The following is a 15,296-nucleotide window of genomic DNA, read 5'->3' as shown; positions in this document are numbered from 1 at the left end:
GTGCAGCGGGGTCACTAACCCCGTGCAGGGAGTGGGGTTTTCTACCTAGGGACCCGGCTTGTACGGGCAGAGACGCACTCGTTCCAGCCGCTAAGCTCTCCCTGATATTTATCCATAACGCTTCTGCTTCTCACAGAAATCCTTGTGGCTAAAATCCCCTTCGCCTGGACATCAGCAAACAGGTCAGTCAGTGGGGAGAGTCCAGAGCGCTCACGGATCCTTCCCTTGGGCCGAGTTCCAGCAGCTCTTTCTCAGACTCCCCTTCTCTCTCTTTCCCGTGACAGCGTTTTGCTATTTCCCGCTACGCCCCTTCCCCTCGGTCGTTATTTGCATAAAGGCAGCACCCAAAGCACTGCACACACATGGCCATAAAGAGCTTCTAGACTAAATGGACAAGAGGTGGGAGAGAAAACTGAGGCAGGGAACTAACCAAGGACACCCAGCAGTAACAGAGTAACAGAGCTGGGACTAGAACCCAAGTCTCCTGAGTCTCACCCCTGACCCACTAGACCTGTCTCTTTCAGTGTGTTTCTTCTATAGAAGTCCAAGAATGTGTCTCCCCTGCCTCACCATGCAGCTTTTACCCTCTGCTCCACCTCACAGAGAGGAGCTGTGTGTCTCCATGGCTCACGGCCGGGAGTGCCTCAGGGCTGGAAAAAATCCCTTGTTCCTTTGGCAGGAAACTCAAACTTTTGCTCCATTGTTAAACCTCTTGGAAGGCAACGGGCCTACGCCATGCCTGTGAGGGGACCTGTATGTGCCAACCTCTAGGGAAGGCCACTGAGCCACAGAACAAGGAGAGAGCAAGTTTGTCCTGCACTGGTGGCTGATTCCCATAAGTAGATAACAGCCTGCTACAATGACTGGTTAATGGAGTTACTCCCTTAGCTCCAGCAGCTGAGCTGTGTACTTTCAGCAGGCAGGGTCTGCGTTTGATTCCTGCTGATGATCCAAGCTGGTTCCTTTGTGATGCCAGCTCCTTAGTAGCTGCTGAGGGTTTGGTTAATGAGGTTCTAGAAACTAATGGGCATTTTTGAGCCCAAGCTGTATTAAAGGTTCATCCAACACAGAGTCCTCGGCTCTGTCTCAGCCCAGTTTGCTTTGCAAAGACCTGACCTGCCCCCACCTCAAAGCTCTGCTATGAAGGAGCATCTTGGTGGTGCCCAGAACCCGCCCCTGCAACTCTGCCCCCCCAAACTCTGCCCCCACCTGCCTAAGGCTCTGGGTGGGGTTTCGGGGGGAAGTCTGGGGTGCAGGTCCTGAGCTGGGGATTAGGGTGCAGGAGGGGTGCAGGCTTTGGGATGGATTTTGGGTGCAGGCTCTGGGCTGGGGGTGTAGGAAGGGGTGAGGGGTGCAGGCTCTCAGAGGGAGTTTGGGTGCTGGGTGCAGGCTCTGGGCTGGGGCAGGGGGTGAGGGGTGCAGGCTTTGGGATGGAGTTTGGGTGCAGGCTCTGGGCTGGGGCTGGGGGTGTAGGAAGGGGGAGGTGGTGCATGCTCTTGGAGGGAGTTTGGGGATAGGAGGGTGTGCAGGGTGAGGGTTGTGGGGCTGAGGATGAGGGGTTCATGATGCGGGGGGGCTCAGGGCTGGGGCAGAGGATCAGGGTGCGGGGGATGAGGGTTCTGGCTGGGGCTGGGGGATGAGGGGTTCATGATGCAGGACAGGGCTCAGGTCTAGGGCAGGGGTGTGGGGTGAGGGCTGTGGGGCTCATGATGTGGGGGGCTCAGGGCTGGGGCTGAGGATTAGGGTGCGGGGGGATGAGGGCTCTGGCTGGGGATGAGGGTTTGGGGCATTGGGGAGGCTCAGGGCTAGGGCAGAAGGGCAGGATAATGACAGGCGCTAGGACCCTGGGGTAGCAGACAGCTGTTCTACGGGAGCCGATCTCTGGCAGCACAGAGCGGGCAGGGGAGAGACCCACGTGCTGCTTTCTGTCAGGCAGGGACGCAGCGCGGCGGGGTGGATGCGCAGGGGGAGGGGTGGCAGGTGGAGGCTGGGACCTGCTCCAGGCAGGGAGGCGGCGGGACGGGGGGAGACCCGCGGGGGCCGGGGCCCGATCCAGGCAGGGCCAGGGGAGAGACCCAGTTCCAAATATTGCTGGAGCAGGGCACCCGGCCCTGAATATTCCTGGAGCCCGGGCACCGCACACATATATAACCTGCCACCCATGTCAGCAACCACACACCAGAGAACAAAAACAGTAACCCAGGAACCTATCCTTGCAAGAAAGCCAGATGCCAGCTCTGTCCATATATCTATCCAAGTGACACCATAATAGGATCCAATCACATTAGCCACGCCATCAGGGGCTCATTCACCTGCACATCTACCCATGTGATATATGCCATCATGTGCCAGCAATGCCCCTCTGCCATGTACAGTGGCCAAAATGGACAGTCTCTATGCAAAAAAATAAATGGACACAAATCTGAAATCAGGAATCATAACATTCAAAAATCAGTAGGAGAACACTTCAACCTCTCTGGCCATTCAGTAACAGATTTAAAGGTGGCAATTTTGCAACAGAAAAGCTTCAAAAACAGACTCCAACTAGAAACAGCTGAACTTGAATTAATATGCAAACTAGATACAATCAATTTAGGCTTAAATAGAGACTGGGAATGGCTAAGCTGTTACACACATTGAATCTATTTCCCCATATTAAGTATCCTCACACCTTCTTGTCAAACTGTCTTGACTGGGCTATCTTGATTATCACTACAAACGTTTTTTTTTCCTGCTGACAATAGCGCATCTTAATTAATTAGCCTCTTAGAGTTGGTTGGGCAGCTCCCACCTTTTCGTGTTCTCTGTATTTATATATAGCTCCTCACTGTAAGTTCCATTCTATGCATCCGATGAAGTGGGCCCACCAAAGCTTATGCTCAGATACATTTGTTAGTCTCTAGGGTACCACGTACTCCTGTTCTTTTTGCGGATACAGACTAACACGGCTGCTACTCTGAAACATGCCAATTTAGTGACTGTTTGGAAATCTGAATTGAAATTGAAACATGAATACACCCTTTAAAAGCATATATAGTGAATGATAAAATACGTGTATCTGAAAGTATAATAGATTTGAAAAGCATGAACATAGACTAGCTTCCTTATACAGCTGTTGTTTTTTATGACACTGTCAGTGCATTCATTTCGGTGATGTTGGCCAACCTGATAATTTCAAATGATGATTTGTAAGCAAAGTTGAAATGAGCTCTCCCTGACAGCTGGTGATGAGCTGGGGGGAAAGGCTTCAGGACCAGATTGTATTTACATTCACACCTAATCTACCTAGGGATCCAGCACACAGAGCTGTGTTGCCCAAGTGATAGATTTTGTCTGGGGTTGGGTTACAAATCACTTGAATGTGAGGGGTGGGGGTGGGGGAATGAAATGTTGTTGTTCTTATTGTATGAGTAAAGGGCAGTAGAACTGTATTTAGCCTGTGCTGATAGAGGGCATCAAGGGAGAGGGTGGGGACCTGTCCCTCTCCACTGATTAAGGACAGAGCTGATTAGGCTCCACAGATAGTCTTTTGTTCTGTTAAGTGACCACTGCAGCTGAAATCACTGATAATCAGGTCTAAGTGCTTAGTCCTGCTGGGGGACAGTGTTTTTGTGTAAGAGACAGCCCAGACTGCACTAGCAGTGAGGTTCCCGCACTGAGAGCTCAGCTGAAATCACTGAGAGCTGGTGGAACCTCAAGAGACCAATTCGCAGAGGTCACAGTGGCAGGTGGCAGCAGAAGGTGACTGTGCAGGGCCATTGGCAACAGAGTGGTGGAGTGAACGGTGGCACAACGAACAGTGAGCAGCTGGAGGAACGAGCAAGGTGCCTTCTTGTCCCCCACCTGGGAGGTGAACTCACGTGAAAGCACCTCTGAACTCTGAGTCTCCACTGACCAAAGAACACCGGTGAGTGGGGTGCGGTGGAGGGAAAAGTGAGGGGCACGTTAAAGAGACATTTGTTTGTTGGACTATATTTTAGTGACTTTGCTCCAGAATGCTAGATTTGTGACTGGGAATGGAAACTTATCTAAATGTTTCCTAGTAGGCCAAGATTTTTAAAATGCAGTATTTGCCAAGGTTGTTCTCTCACATTGTTGCTATCTTGAGAGGTCATTATGTTGGGGAGTTTCTGTACTAAACATTTTTATTATTATAATTAATTTTTACATAAGAATGGTCAGACTGGGTCAGCCCAATGGTCCATCTAGCCCAGTGTCCTGTCTTCCGACAATGGTCAAGGCCAGGTGCTTCAGAGGGAATGAACAGAACAGGGAATCATCAAGTGATCCATCCCCTGTTGCCCATTCCCAGCTTCTGGCAAACAGGCTAGGGACACTCAGAGCATGGTGTTGCATCCCTCCCCATCCTGGCTAATAGCCACCGATGGACCTATTCTCCGGGAATTTATCTAGTTTTTTTTTTTAAATCTGTTATAGTTTTGGTCTTCACAGCATCCCCTGGCAAAGAGTTCAACGGGTTTACTTTTATGTTGTGAGAAGAAGTGCTTCCTTTTTTAAAAAAAACAACAAAACCTGTTGCCTATTAATTTCATTGGGTGACTGCTAGTTCTTGTGTTATGTGAAGGATTAAATAACATTTCATAGAATCATAGAATCATAGAATCATAGAATCATAGAATCTCAGGGTTGGAAGGGACCTCAGGAGGTCATCTAGTCCAACCCCCTGCTCAAAGCAGGACCAAACCCAACTAAATCATCCCATCCAGGGCTTTGTCAAGCCTGACCTTAAAGACAATCTAAGGAAGGAGATTCCACCACCTCCCTAGGTAACCCATTCCAGTGCTTCACCACCCTACTAGTGAAAAAGTTTTTCCTAATATCCAACCTAAACCTCCCCCTCTGCAACTTGAGACCATTACTCCTTGTTCTGTCATCTTCTACTACTGAGAACAGTCTAGATCCATCCTCTTTGGAACCCCCTTTCAGGTAGTTTTCCTATTCACTTTCTTCACACTAGTCAAGATTTTATAGACCTCTATCATATCCCCCTTAGTCGTCTCTTTTCTAAGCTGAAAATTCCCAGTTATTTTAATTTCTCCTCCTGTTTCATGCCCCTAATCATTTTGGTTGCCCATCTCTCAGGGGCGGCTCTAGCCATTTCGCCACCCCAAGCACGGCGGCACGCCGCGGGGGGTGCTCTGCCGGTCACCGGTCCCGCGGCTCGGTGAACCTCCCACAGACGTGCCTGCGGATGCTCCACTGAAGCCACGGGACCAGCAGACCCGCCGCAGAGACGCCTGAGGGAGGTCCACCGGAGCCGCCTGCCGCCCTCCCGGTGACCGGCAGAGCGCCCCCCACGGCATGCCGCCCCAAGCACGCGCTTGGCGTGCTGGGGCCTGGAGCCGCCCCTGCCATCTCTGTACCTTTTCCATTTCCAATATATCTTTTTTGGGATGGGGTGACCAGATCTGCACACAGTATTCAAGGTGTACACGTACCATGGATTTATATAGATGCAATATGATATTTTCTGTCTTATTATCTATCCCTTTCTTAAAAAAGCAAAGGTTTCAGAGTAGCAGCCGTGTTAGTCTGTATCCACAAAAAGAACAGGAGTACTTGTAGCACCTTAGAGACTAACAATTTTATTTGAGCAGGGCCAGCTCCAGACCCCAGCGCGCCAAGCACGCGCTTGGGATGGCATTTTGCCGGCAGAGCGGCAGCCGGTTCCGGTGGACCTTCTTCAGGCATGCCTGCGGAGGGTCTGTTGGTCCCGCGGCTCAGGTGAACTTCCCGCAGGTATGACTGCGGAGGGTTCGCTGGTCCCGCGGCTCGGGTGGACCTCCCGCAGGCATGCCAGCGGATGCTCCACCGGAGCCGCGGGACCAGCGGAACCTCCGCAGGCATGTCTGCAAGAGGTCCCCCGGAGCTGCGGGACCGGCGACCACCAGAGTGCGCCCCGCGGCGCGCCGCCCTGCTTGGGGCAGTGGGATTCCTAGAGCCACCCCTGTATTTGAGCATAAGCTTTCGTGGGCTACATCCGATGAAGTGGACTGTAGACCACGAAAGCCTATGCTCAAATAAATTTAACATCTAAGGTGCCACAAGTCCTCCTGTTCTTTTTTGAAAAGCAAACAGAATGTTGGGAATCATTGACTGACTGCCGCTGCACATTCAGTGGATGTTTTCAGAGAACTATCCACAATGACACCAAGATCTCTTTCTTGAGTGTTAACAGCTAATTCAGACTCCTTCATTTTGTATGTATAATTGAGATTCTTTTCCAATGTGCATTACTTTGCATTTATCAACATTGAATTTCATCTGCCATTTTTGTTCCCCAGTCACCAAGTTTTGTGAGATCCCTTTGTAGCTCTTTGCAGTCTGCCTGGGGCTTAACAATCTTGAATAGTTTTGTATCATCTGCAAATTTTGCCACTTCACTGTTTACCCATTTTTCCAGATCATTTATGAGTATATTGAACAGTAGTGGTCCTAGTACCGACCCCTCAGGGATACCACTATTTATCTTTCTCGATTTTGAAAACTGATAATTTATTCTTACCCTTTGTTTCCCATCTTTTAACCAGTTACTGATCCATGAGAGGACTTCCCTCTTATCCCATGATGGCTTACTTTTCAAAAGTCAATTTAAATTAAATACTTTTTTTTTTAATTTGTATTTTTTTAGAAATCTAGACCTGTTATGTGTTTTGGTGTAACTTGCATTATTCTTAAGTTAAATTTGCATCATCCTAACAAAACATTTACTTTATTCATATCTATTTTATATATCTCATTGGTCCTGACACCCGCCCTGTAAATTCAAACACCCTCCCTATTTTCAGTCCCTGGGGAAACCACTGAGCAGAACGGCCACTGGAGAATCCCCCACCCTGCCAACGGGGCCACCCAGCTGGTGGGGAGCTGCTGTCGGGGTCCTGCCCCCACCCTGCTCCTAGCCCCTGATGTAGGGGCTGAGGCCAGGGCCCAGCACTGCAGCTGTTCCCTGCCCCCAGGACCCATGAGGGAGGATCGGGGGTGGGGCTGGGGCACACTGTGCTGTGGCTATTCTCTCCTCACCAGGGCCCATAGGGGGCAGAGCGCACGGTGCTATTTCCATGGCCCAGACACGAGGCCCCTTCCCAGCTCAGGGGGACACTAGCAGTCCAGATGCTGCGTTTTGGGGCCAGCAAAGGTCCCCTCCCCTCTCCCCAGCGCATCTCTGCAGCACAAGGAGTTTGCTCCATGGGTCTGTTTCTAACCCTGAGGGTTTATTCCCTGTCCAACCGCCAGGCACAAAGAGTGAGCCCGGCCCCATGCTCTGTGGGAGCAGGCGAGGGTCACGTCTCATCACAGCCTGGCTGAGGCCTCGGGTCACTGCCAAAGCCGGCAGCAGCCTCGGTGCAGCACCAGGCCTGGAACAAGCATTTGTGTGCGAGGGGTGGGGGGGTCTCAGCAGGTGGGGCCAGGGGATTGCTCACCCTGGCAGCTGTTCTCACTCGCGTGCGTGAACTTCACTTTCCCAGAGCTGAGCTCGTAGCCATCGATGCAGGTGCAGGAGTAACTCCCAGGCGCGTTGGTGCAGTGTGCGTTGCGTCCGCAGTCTGGCGGGCTCGGCCCCCGACACTCGTTAATATCTGTAATGCAAGAGGGGACGCTCTGTACAGTCCTGGCAGGGAGACGTTCCCCGTATCACCCCCACCCCCAACCCCCCGCACTGAGCTGGGTGACGGGACGCAGGCGACCGGGGCCCTGAGCGGTTAGTGATTAAGGGCCTGATTCTCAGTTACCCATTTCTGCTGCTGGAATGTCAGAAACAGCTCCCCCCCCACCGAGCCTCCTGTCCAAGGTACGGGTGGGGGGGTCGGCCCAGGGCCGCCCAGAGGATTCCGGGGGCCCGGGGTCTTCGGCGGCGGGGGGCCCTTCCGTTCCGGGACCCGCCGCAAAAGTGCCCCAAAGACCCGTGCCCCAAAGACCCCGCCCAGTCTTCTGCGGTAATTCGGTGGCGGGGGGGGGTCCCCGCCGCAGGCCTTCGGGGCACTTCGGCGGCGGGTCCCGGAACAGAAGGGGCCCCCCGCCGCCAAAGACCGGGCTGCGCTTTGACGGTGGCGGGTCCCACTTCTCCCCCGGCCCTGGCCCCGGCTTCGGCTTCGGCTTCTCCCCGGCCTCGGCCTCTTACCGAGCGCGTCGCCGGCAGGGCCTGAGCGCCGTCCCGCTCAGAGCCACGTGGTGAGGGGGCGGGGCTGTGAGGTCCACGCCGAGCGGAGGCAGCTACCCCGCCCCCTCCCCACGCCGCTCTGAGCGGGGCGGGGCTCAGGCCCCGTTGGAGCTCCCAGCCCCGCCCCCTCCCCACGCCGTTCTGAGCGGGGCGGGGCTCAGGGGCTCGGCCGGAGTCTCGGCGCTTGATGCGCTGAGGCTCCAGGAGAGGGGCGGAGGCGGGAGCCTCCGCTCTTCTCTTGGGGGCCCCTGCGGAGCCCAGGGCCCGGGGCAAATTGCCCCCTTTGCCCCCCCCTCTGGGCGGCCCTGGGTCGGCCCCACAAACACCCAGATCCCCCATGTGAGGGGAGGGTGACAAGCTGCCTCTCCTCTGCCCCCTCCCTCCTTGGATCCCTGCGTGACGGGATGGGGGGGGAGTATAGCCAGGGCTGCCCCATTCTGCTCCCATGGGGCCCCTCTGCCCCTACACACCCAGGGGCTGATTAGGGCCCAGGCTGGGATTCAGGTGGGTCAGTGTGATGGCCCCCCCCACCCTGTGCCCTTTCACAGAGCCCAACACTCCTGGCTCCTGCTGCTCACTCTGGAGGCCCCGGTTCGATCCCCAGGAGGGCAGCCCTCACCCGAGCTGCTGCCCCCCCCTCAATCCCCAGCCAGGCTGAGCACCCCTAGCAGGCCCTGCAGTCAGTGGAGTTGGCTGCTCCGGCCCTTAATGCCCTGCTCTGTCCCAGCCCCCCCAGGACAACGTGGGAGCCCCGTTACCATCACAGGTCTCTGTTGTGTCGGTGAAGAAGCGATTTCCCATTGGCTGGTATCCATCCAGGCAGGTGCAGTGGGTGCTGTTCACACACTTGGCATTTGCTGGGCACAGCATATGGCTGTTGCAGTCCCCAGTGGTACCTGGAGGGGCGGGAACAGCTGGGCAGGGCCAGCCAGTGCAGAGCGGCTCCCCTCCCCCCCCCACACACAGGGGGATCAACTTCTTTTCACACGCCCCATTCGCTGATTTTCCTCCCTGGGCGCCTGGCAAACAGCTCCGACGCCTCCACCGCCTGGCCACAAGCTGCCCTCGGCTGCACAGGAGGCCTTGGCTCCCTGAGTGCCCTCAGCACAGACAGGCTCTTTACTCTTGTTAGCGTTAATTTCAAATCCAAACCTCGCTTCAGACTGGAAAATGGAAATTTTTCATTTTGAAAATTATTTCATCTCCTCCCCTCCCACACACAATTTTTTCCTGGGTAAAACCAAACATTCCTCTGAACCGAATCGGCATTTTCTGGCAAAAAATGGTTCCTTGGGAAATTCCTGCCCAGCTCTGCTCTGGATTGACTGAGAGCGGAATCGGGCGCGAGGCTAGTTTGGATCATGAGCTGCCTCCCATGACCCAGATTGTGACCTGCCTCCGGGGGCTCCTGGATCCTTTAGCTGCCTGGTGTTTGGGGCTCCGCTGGGATCCGTCCCTCTGACCAGCATGAGGGGAAGGATCCCAGCGCAGCTCAGCTGGCTGCAGGGCTTGGGATTTGCAGCAGAGCTGGGCTCGGGGTGCAGAGTCCGGATCCCAAACACTCCCAGCTGGGCATGTGGGTCCCAGGTTTCAGTTCAGCCTGATTTTAGAGGGGGAGGGGCACCTACAAATGCCACTTCTAACATCTGAGCCATCAGGGGTTTGATTCGGGCTGGTCAGTAACCCGGCCCTTGGCTACAAAGGGGACCTGCCCCTCACTCCAGCCCCCAGTGTAGAGCCCTGGGCCCCAGGGTCTATTCTCTGCTGGCCACGGGGCTGGGAAGGGAAGGGAAGGGGAGGGCTACACAGGGGCCTTCTCCTCTCCCCTGCACGCACCCACCGTGCTCTGTAAACCCACCCCAAGACGCCCACGCCAAGGGGCTGCTCCCGGCTCGCCAGACCCCTGACCCTGCTCTCCTCCCACAAGGGAAAGGGGCCGGAGGGGGCGGAGGCCAGAGACCCCGGGCAGCCGGGAGCGCTGGGGAAGGTTAGCCAGGAGGAGTCGGCCTTACCTTGTACGCCATGATTCTGGGCCACGGTGTCCCACAGGCACAGGGCGATGCAGAGCCCTGGAAGGCAGAGACAGGGTGAGGCCCCTGGGCAGATGGTAACCGCCACTCAGCTGCACACACCCCCAGCCGCCCCAGTCCTGCCAATCCTGGGCCAATGGCCAGTCAGGGCCCTGCCGATGGTGGAATTAAAAATGCAGAAACATGGTGCTCTGGGAAATCAGCCCCAGCTGGGATCCCTGGTCATATTTTTAACTGGTTCCAGTTGGGAACTGGACTTTTGGCCAGGGCAGCTGGGTCTTTTATTGTGTGTATGAGCAACAAAGACCAGGAGCCCCTATTCTTGGGGAGGATGGGGAAACTGAGGCACAGTGACAGGTAATAACTTACCCAAGGTCACCCAGTGCGTCCATGCAATGGCCAAACCCACTTGGAAAGGGGAAGCACCGAGCGGGGGATGGGGCACAACACAGGCTGCTGTTCATCTGCTTTTCACTCAGGTGTCACCCCAGATCCGCCCCCTCCTGCTGGTGTTTATTTGTAGCCTGTTGCTCTGAGTCATTAACCACACGCGGGTGCGAAGAACCAGATGCTAAAGGACCCGAGTGCACAGCTGTGCAAAGGGCTGGGGAACCCCATTGTGCTTTCCTAGGACGGGAGCTAGAAAGGGGGCGCGGCTTTGAAATTCAGCTCCGGCCGATCTCCCCCGGGGAGACTCCATGGAGGACGAGGGAGCTGGGGAGGTGACGGCATCACAGGTCCCCTGGGAGCGAAGGCCGAGCCATTAATTCAGAGAGTCTAAGGCCAGGACGGGAGCAGGCTGATCCGGCCTCTCGCACTGCACGGGCCAGAGAATGACCCAGGGGTTCCTGCATCCAGCCCATAGCTGGGGGATGGAGCTAGTGCAGAGCTTGAGAGGGGACAGCCCGTCTGTGCGACTCCACGTGATGGAGAAGCTGCCGCGTCCCAGGGCAGTCGGCCCTGAGGGTGACGTCCCCTCCCCGTTAAAACACGAGCCGGCGTCCTGCCCTGAGAGGGGACGTGTTGGCTATTCGGGCTCTTTATAACAGGGGCAGCAGCAGGGCCTGTTCCCAGGCAGCCCCAGCCTTGCTGGGACACCCCCCACCCCACCCGGGGCGAAGGGCTTTGCCCCTTGGAGGCCTTTCTTCTGAGATGGGCCATTGGTGCGGGGGCAGAGCTAGGAATAGAACCCAGGAGTCCTGACACCTACCCCTGCTCTAACCCTTAGACCCCACTCCCCTCATCCCAGAGCTGGGATGGAACCCAGGAGTCCTGATGCCCAGCTTGGAAGCAGGGCCAAACTCATTTCAGATGAGGCCTGTCAGCAATTTTTAGTCTCCACCATTGTGGGCTAGACTGGAGCACAGGGGACCTGATCCCCAAGGCCAGTCCAGCCCCCCAACACCTTCCCCTGCCCCCATCGAACCTTTGTGTCCACAGAGCGGCACTGAACAGCCTCAGCCACTAGGTGGCGCCACAGCCCCACGCCAAGGCCACAGCCCCAGGGTCCATGCTGGGCTGGGTCTGGTCCCTCAACTGTCCCCCGAGTCCCTATAGTGCCTGAGCAGGATAATTACCCACACGCCAGGCACACGCACCGCACACACTAGTGCTCACATGCACACACACTCTGGCATGCACACAAACGTGCAGATGTGTGCTCATGTCTGTGAACAAGTACCGATGTACATACCGGTGCGCCCACACCCACGCACGGGCACACACGTGTGCCGCACACATGCACGGGCACAGAGGTACAGACACGTACGTTCTCACACACCGGCAGCCTGCTGCAGCATCAGATGCAGGGACAAGGAGCCCCCAGGACCCTCCCTGCTGCTCAAACACCAGCCAGGCCGGAATGGAGGGAGAATCCTTCAAACCCTCCCGCCGGCGAGGAGCTGCAGTGACTCAGCCCAGAGAGGAGTGATCGTGGGGCCCTGCCCCCTCTTCCCCCCCTACCCCAGGACATGGCCAGAATCCCCCATGCAACCCCTCCACCACCAGCCCCAGTGCAACCCTCTTAGCAGGGAATCAGTCCTCTCTCCCGCCCTGCTCCCCACAGCGCCCCCTGCTGGCAGAGGCTGGATCTGGAGCAGTCCACAGCTTGCGCTTCCTCCCTGCTCCCCACAGTGCCCCCTGCTGGATCAGCCCAGGACTGCAATAATAGCACTTCAACCAGGGCTTGCTGCTGCCCATGTAGCCGGCAGGAGCTGGGATATCGCGCCACCCCCAGGCTGCCCCCTCAGATGGCAACGGCCGGGCGGTGAACACTGCCCCCTCAACCCCTGCATCCAGCCTGCCCCTCCTTGACCCTGGATTCCCACCTGAACCCCCAAACTTGCCCCCCTGCTCTCTGGGTCCCACATGGCCCACCTACCCCCTGGGTCCAACCTGTCTCCCCTGCTCTCTGGGCCCGAACTGCCCCCTCCTGGGTCCAACAAGCCCCCCCCAAAACCAGTTCCCTGGATCCAGTACAGCTACCCTGGATCTGGCATGCACCCCCTCCCGACCCAATGGGGACTCATCCCATCTCCTGTGCTCCCAGGTACGATCCAGCGCCCCCCTTCCAGGTCTGCCATCACCACAGACACACCCCAGCTCCCCTGACGTTTTAAGGCCCCATGGGGGGGGAGGGGGGCGATGAGCCATGTTGCCCCCCCCCCCGGGAACGTCTCAGGCTCATGTCTCAGCTGGAGGCGGGCGCACAGAATAACTGTCCCTCTGTCCCATCCGGCCCCTCCAGGCCTTGGCCAGCAGCTGCCTCCCAATGGCCAAGAACATTTTCCCAGGGGGCAGAAGGGGTGAAAAGGAACATTAATGGGGGGGCGGGGTGTCAGGAGGCCTTAAAGAGACAGTGCGCAGCTAGCCAGGGCCCCTCTCTCTGCCCCCCTAAACAGCCCCGATCCTGCCCTTCAGCAGCCATAGCAGAGACACCCCTGGCTGTTCGGGTGGGTGGATCTGAGCATGGAAAGTTTGGGAGTGGGCTGGGGGGCAGGACTGAGCCCTCACTGAGCAGAGCGGGGGAGGTGAATGAGAGAGGAGCAGGGTGAGGGGCAGAGACCCAGAGGCCAGGAGATGTGCCCAGATCTGGCTGCAGGTCTGTGCAGAGTCATCCTAGGGAGGGAACTGGCCCACAGCCTGGGTACAGGAGAGGCCACGCTAACTCCTGGGGTGCCTGGAGGACACGAGGGGGGGGGAGCAGCACCCAGACCAGACCTTTCACCTCCAAGGGACCCATGGCACTTGGTATCATCAGCCTGGCGGGTGCAGGGTGGGGAGCAGGGTCTCCTCTCACTGCCCCCAGGAGTCACCCCATTGTAAACCAGGCCCAGTTACTGCCACCTGAATAGACACTTAGTTCCCCTATCCCATGTGGGGGTGTAAATCTGGAGGAACCCTGATGTGAAACGGTGTGAGGGAGGGATGTGCCCTCCCTGCAACCTGCATGGACTGTCAGAGACCCCCCCCACCGACACAGCCTCATTGGTACCATCCTAGCCCAGAGGACGTCCTGCCCCTAAGGTCAGTCTGGGGGGTGGAATCAGAGCTCCGCGCCACCCACCTCCGGGGCGCTGGAGGAACAGAGGCTGGCGCTGAGATATGGTCCCGGGACAAATGGGTGATTCTCCCCCTGACGCAATGGAAAGGGCCCGACTCCCGCAGCTGCGGCCCCAGACAAAGTGCAGACAGTCCCTGTCTCTGCCCTCGTCCACGCCGGACAGACATGCGCTCGCCCTGGGGCGCTGGATCAGAGCCACCGCAGAGCCCGGCTGCTGGCGGGAGGGAGAGATCCGGGCTGGCGTCAGCCTGGGCACAAACTCTGGGGCAGAAACACATCCCAAGGCAGGAAGCACTGGGCTGAGGAGGGTGGGGGACTGCTCTGGGAATGGACTGTGGAAAAGTGACTCACACACACACACACACACACACACGTGTGTCAGGCAGATCCACCGACTGGAGTGACGGGCACACAACGCTCTCAGCGCTGGCACGAACACACCCCAACCCGGCACAGCACAGCTGGGTTGATTTAGCTCCACACAGTCTGGGCTTCATTTCTCAGGCAGGCTCAGCTGCGGTTTCCGCTGGAATCTGCTGCCCCCGGGGTGTCCCCCTTCCCCTGACGCACACGGGGCCCGGCAGTGGGCGCCGCTTCCCAGATGGGGCCGGAAGCGCCAGCCAAGTCCCCCCAGCACTGGGGGCTGGTGGCCGGCGGCCATGGCTGGTCAGTCTCTCTCTAGGCTTTCTGTGGGCCCATGAACCCCAATCCCTGGTTGCAGGCAGGAGCCTGGACCGGCTGCTGCTCAAATTCCAACCCCTCCCCCCGTCTCTGAAATCCGAGGGCCGACAGGGCTGCACCACCACGGCAAACGTACAGGCAGGAAGGCCCCTCCGTGAACATCTCCGGCCTCTTTGTAACAGCCCTCAGCGTATTTGAGGGGTCCTCTCAGGCCCCACCCAGTCATCTTTGCTCCCGACTAAACATGCCCCATGTTTTAATCTTTCTGCACAGGTCTCGTTTGCTAAACCTTTGATCCTTTTTGGTGCTCTCCTCTGGCCTCTCTCCAACGTGTCCACATCTTCCCGAAAGCGCCAGTGCCCAGAACTGGACACACGACTCCAGCTGAGGCCTCCCCAGTGCCGAGCAGGGCGGGACAGTCACCTCCCGTGTCATACAGAGCAGTGGTTCTCAGCCAGGGGTACGTGTACCCCCGGGGGACGCACAGGTCTTTTGAGGGTACATCAACGCATCTAGATATTTGCCTAGTTTTACATGTAACCCTTCTGCCCAGCTGAGTTGGCAGCAACAAGGGCCGGGGTCAGTATCTAGCGGTTCCGTTTCAATAACGCAACAGAAAACCGGCTCGAGCCCCCACCCGGTGACCGGGAACAATTACATACCCCCCCGGGCGCCTCTAGGAGGCAATACTTTCCCTCTCACAAGCACGGAGTCTGAGTGTAGCAAAAGCCTTTTAATAAAGGAGGGAAACAATGTAGCATCATGTTGGGGAAACCCCACAAACAGGATTCATAACACAAACCATGAGCAAAAGACCCACCCCCAAGTGAGTCTGGCAGTG

General features: G+C 56.9%; 3 protein-coding genes across 10 annotated transcripts in view; 1 reads left to right on the top strand and 2 right to left on the bottom strand.

Moving 5' to 3' along the window:
* LOC120391391 (adhesion G protein-coupled receptor E3-like) overlaps window positions 1–7,575 on the bottom strand; it is a 127,771-nt gene extending 120,196 nt beyond the window's left edge. Inside the window, exon 1 of the mRNA XM_039515038.1 lies at window positions 7,446–7,575. The gene's annotated coding sequence lies outside the window, so the exon portion shown is untranslated. The remainder of the gene's footprint in view (window positions 1–7,445) is intronic.
* LOC120391382 (adhesion G protein-coupled receptor E5-like) overlaps window positions 1–15,296 on the top strand; it is a 1,047,477-nt gene that overhangs the window by 626,938 nt on the left and 405,243 nt on the right. The gene's annotated exons all lie outside the window — the stretch shown is intronic.
* Window positions 1–15,296, bottom strand: part of ADGRE5 (adhesion G protein-coupled receptor E5) — a 291,623-nt gene that overhangs the window by 269,952 nt on the left and 6,375 nt on the right. The gene's annotated exons all lie outside the window — the stretch shown is intronic.

The sequence above is a fragment of the Mauremys reevesii genome, linkage group 25 (assembly GCF_016161935.1).
Source record: "Mauremys reevesii isolate NIE-2019 linkage group 25, ASM1616193v1, whole genome shotgun sequence".
Classification (NCBI taxonomy): Eukaryota; Metazoa; Chordata; order Testudines; family Geoemydidae; genus Mauremys; species Mauremys reevesii.
The sequence above is the reverse complement of the archived record's forward strand: the minus strand, read 5'-3'. Positions and strand labels throughout refer to the sequence as shown.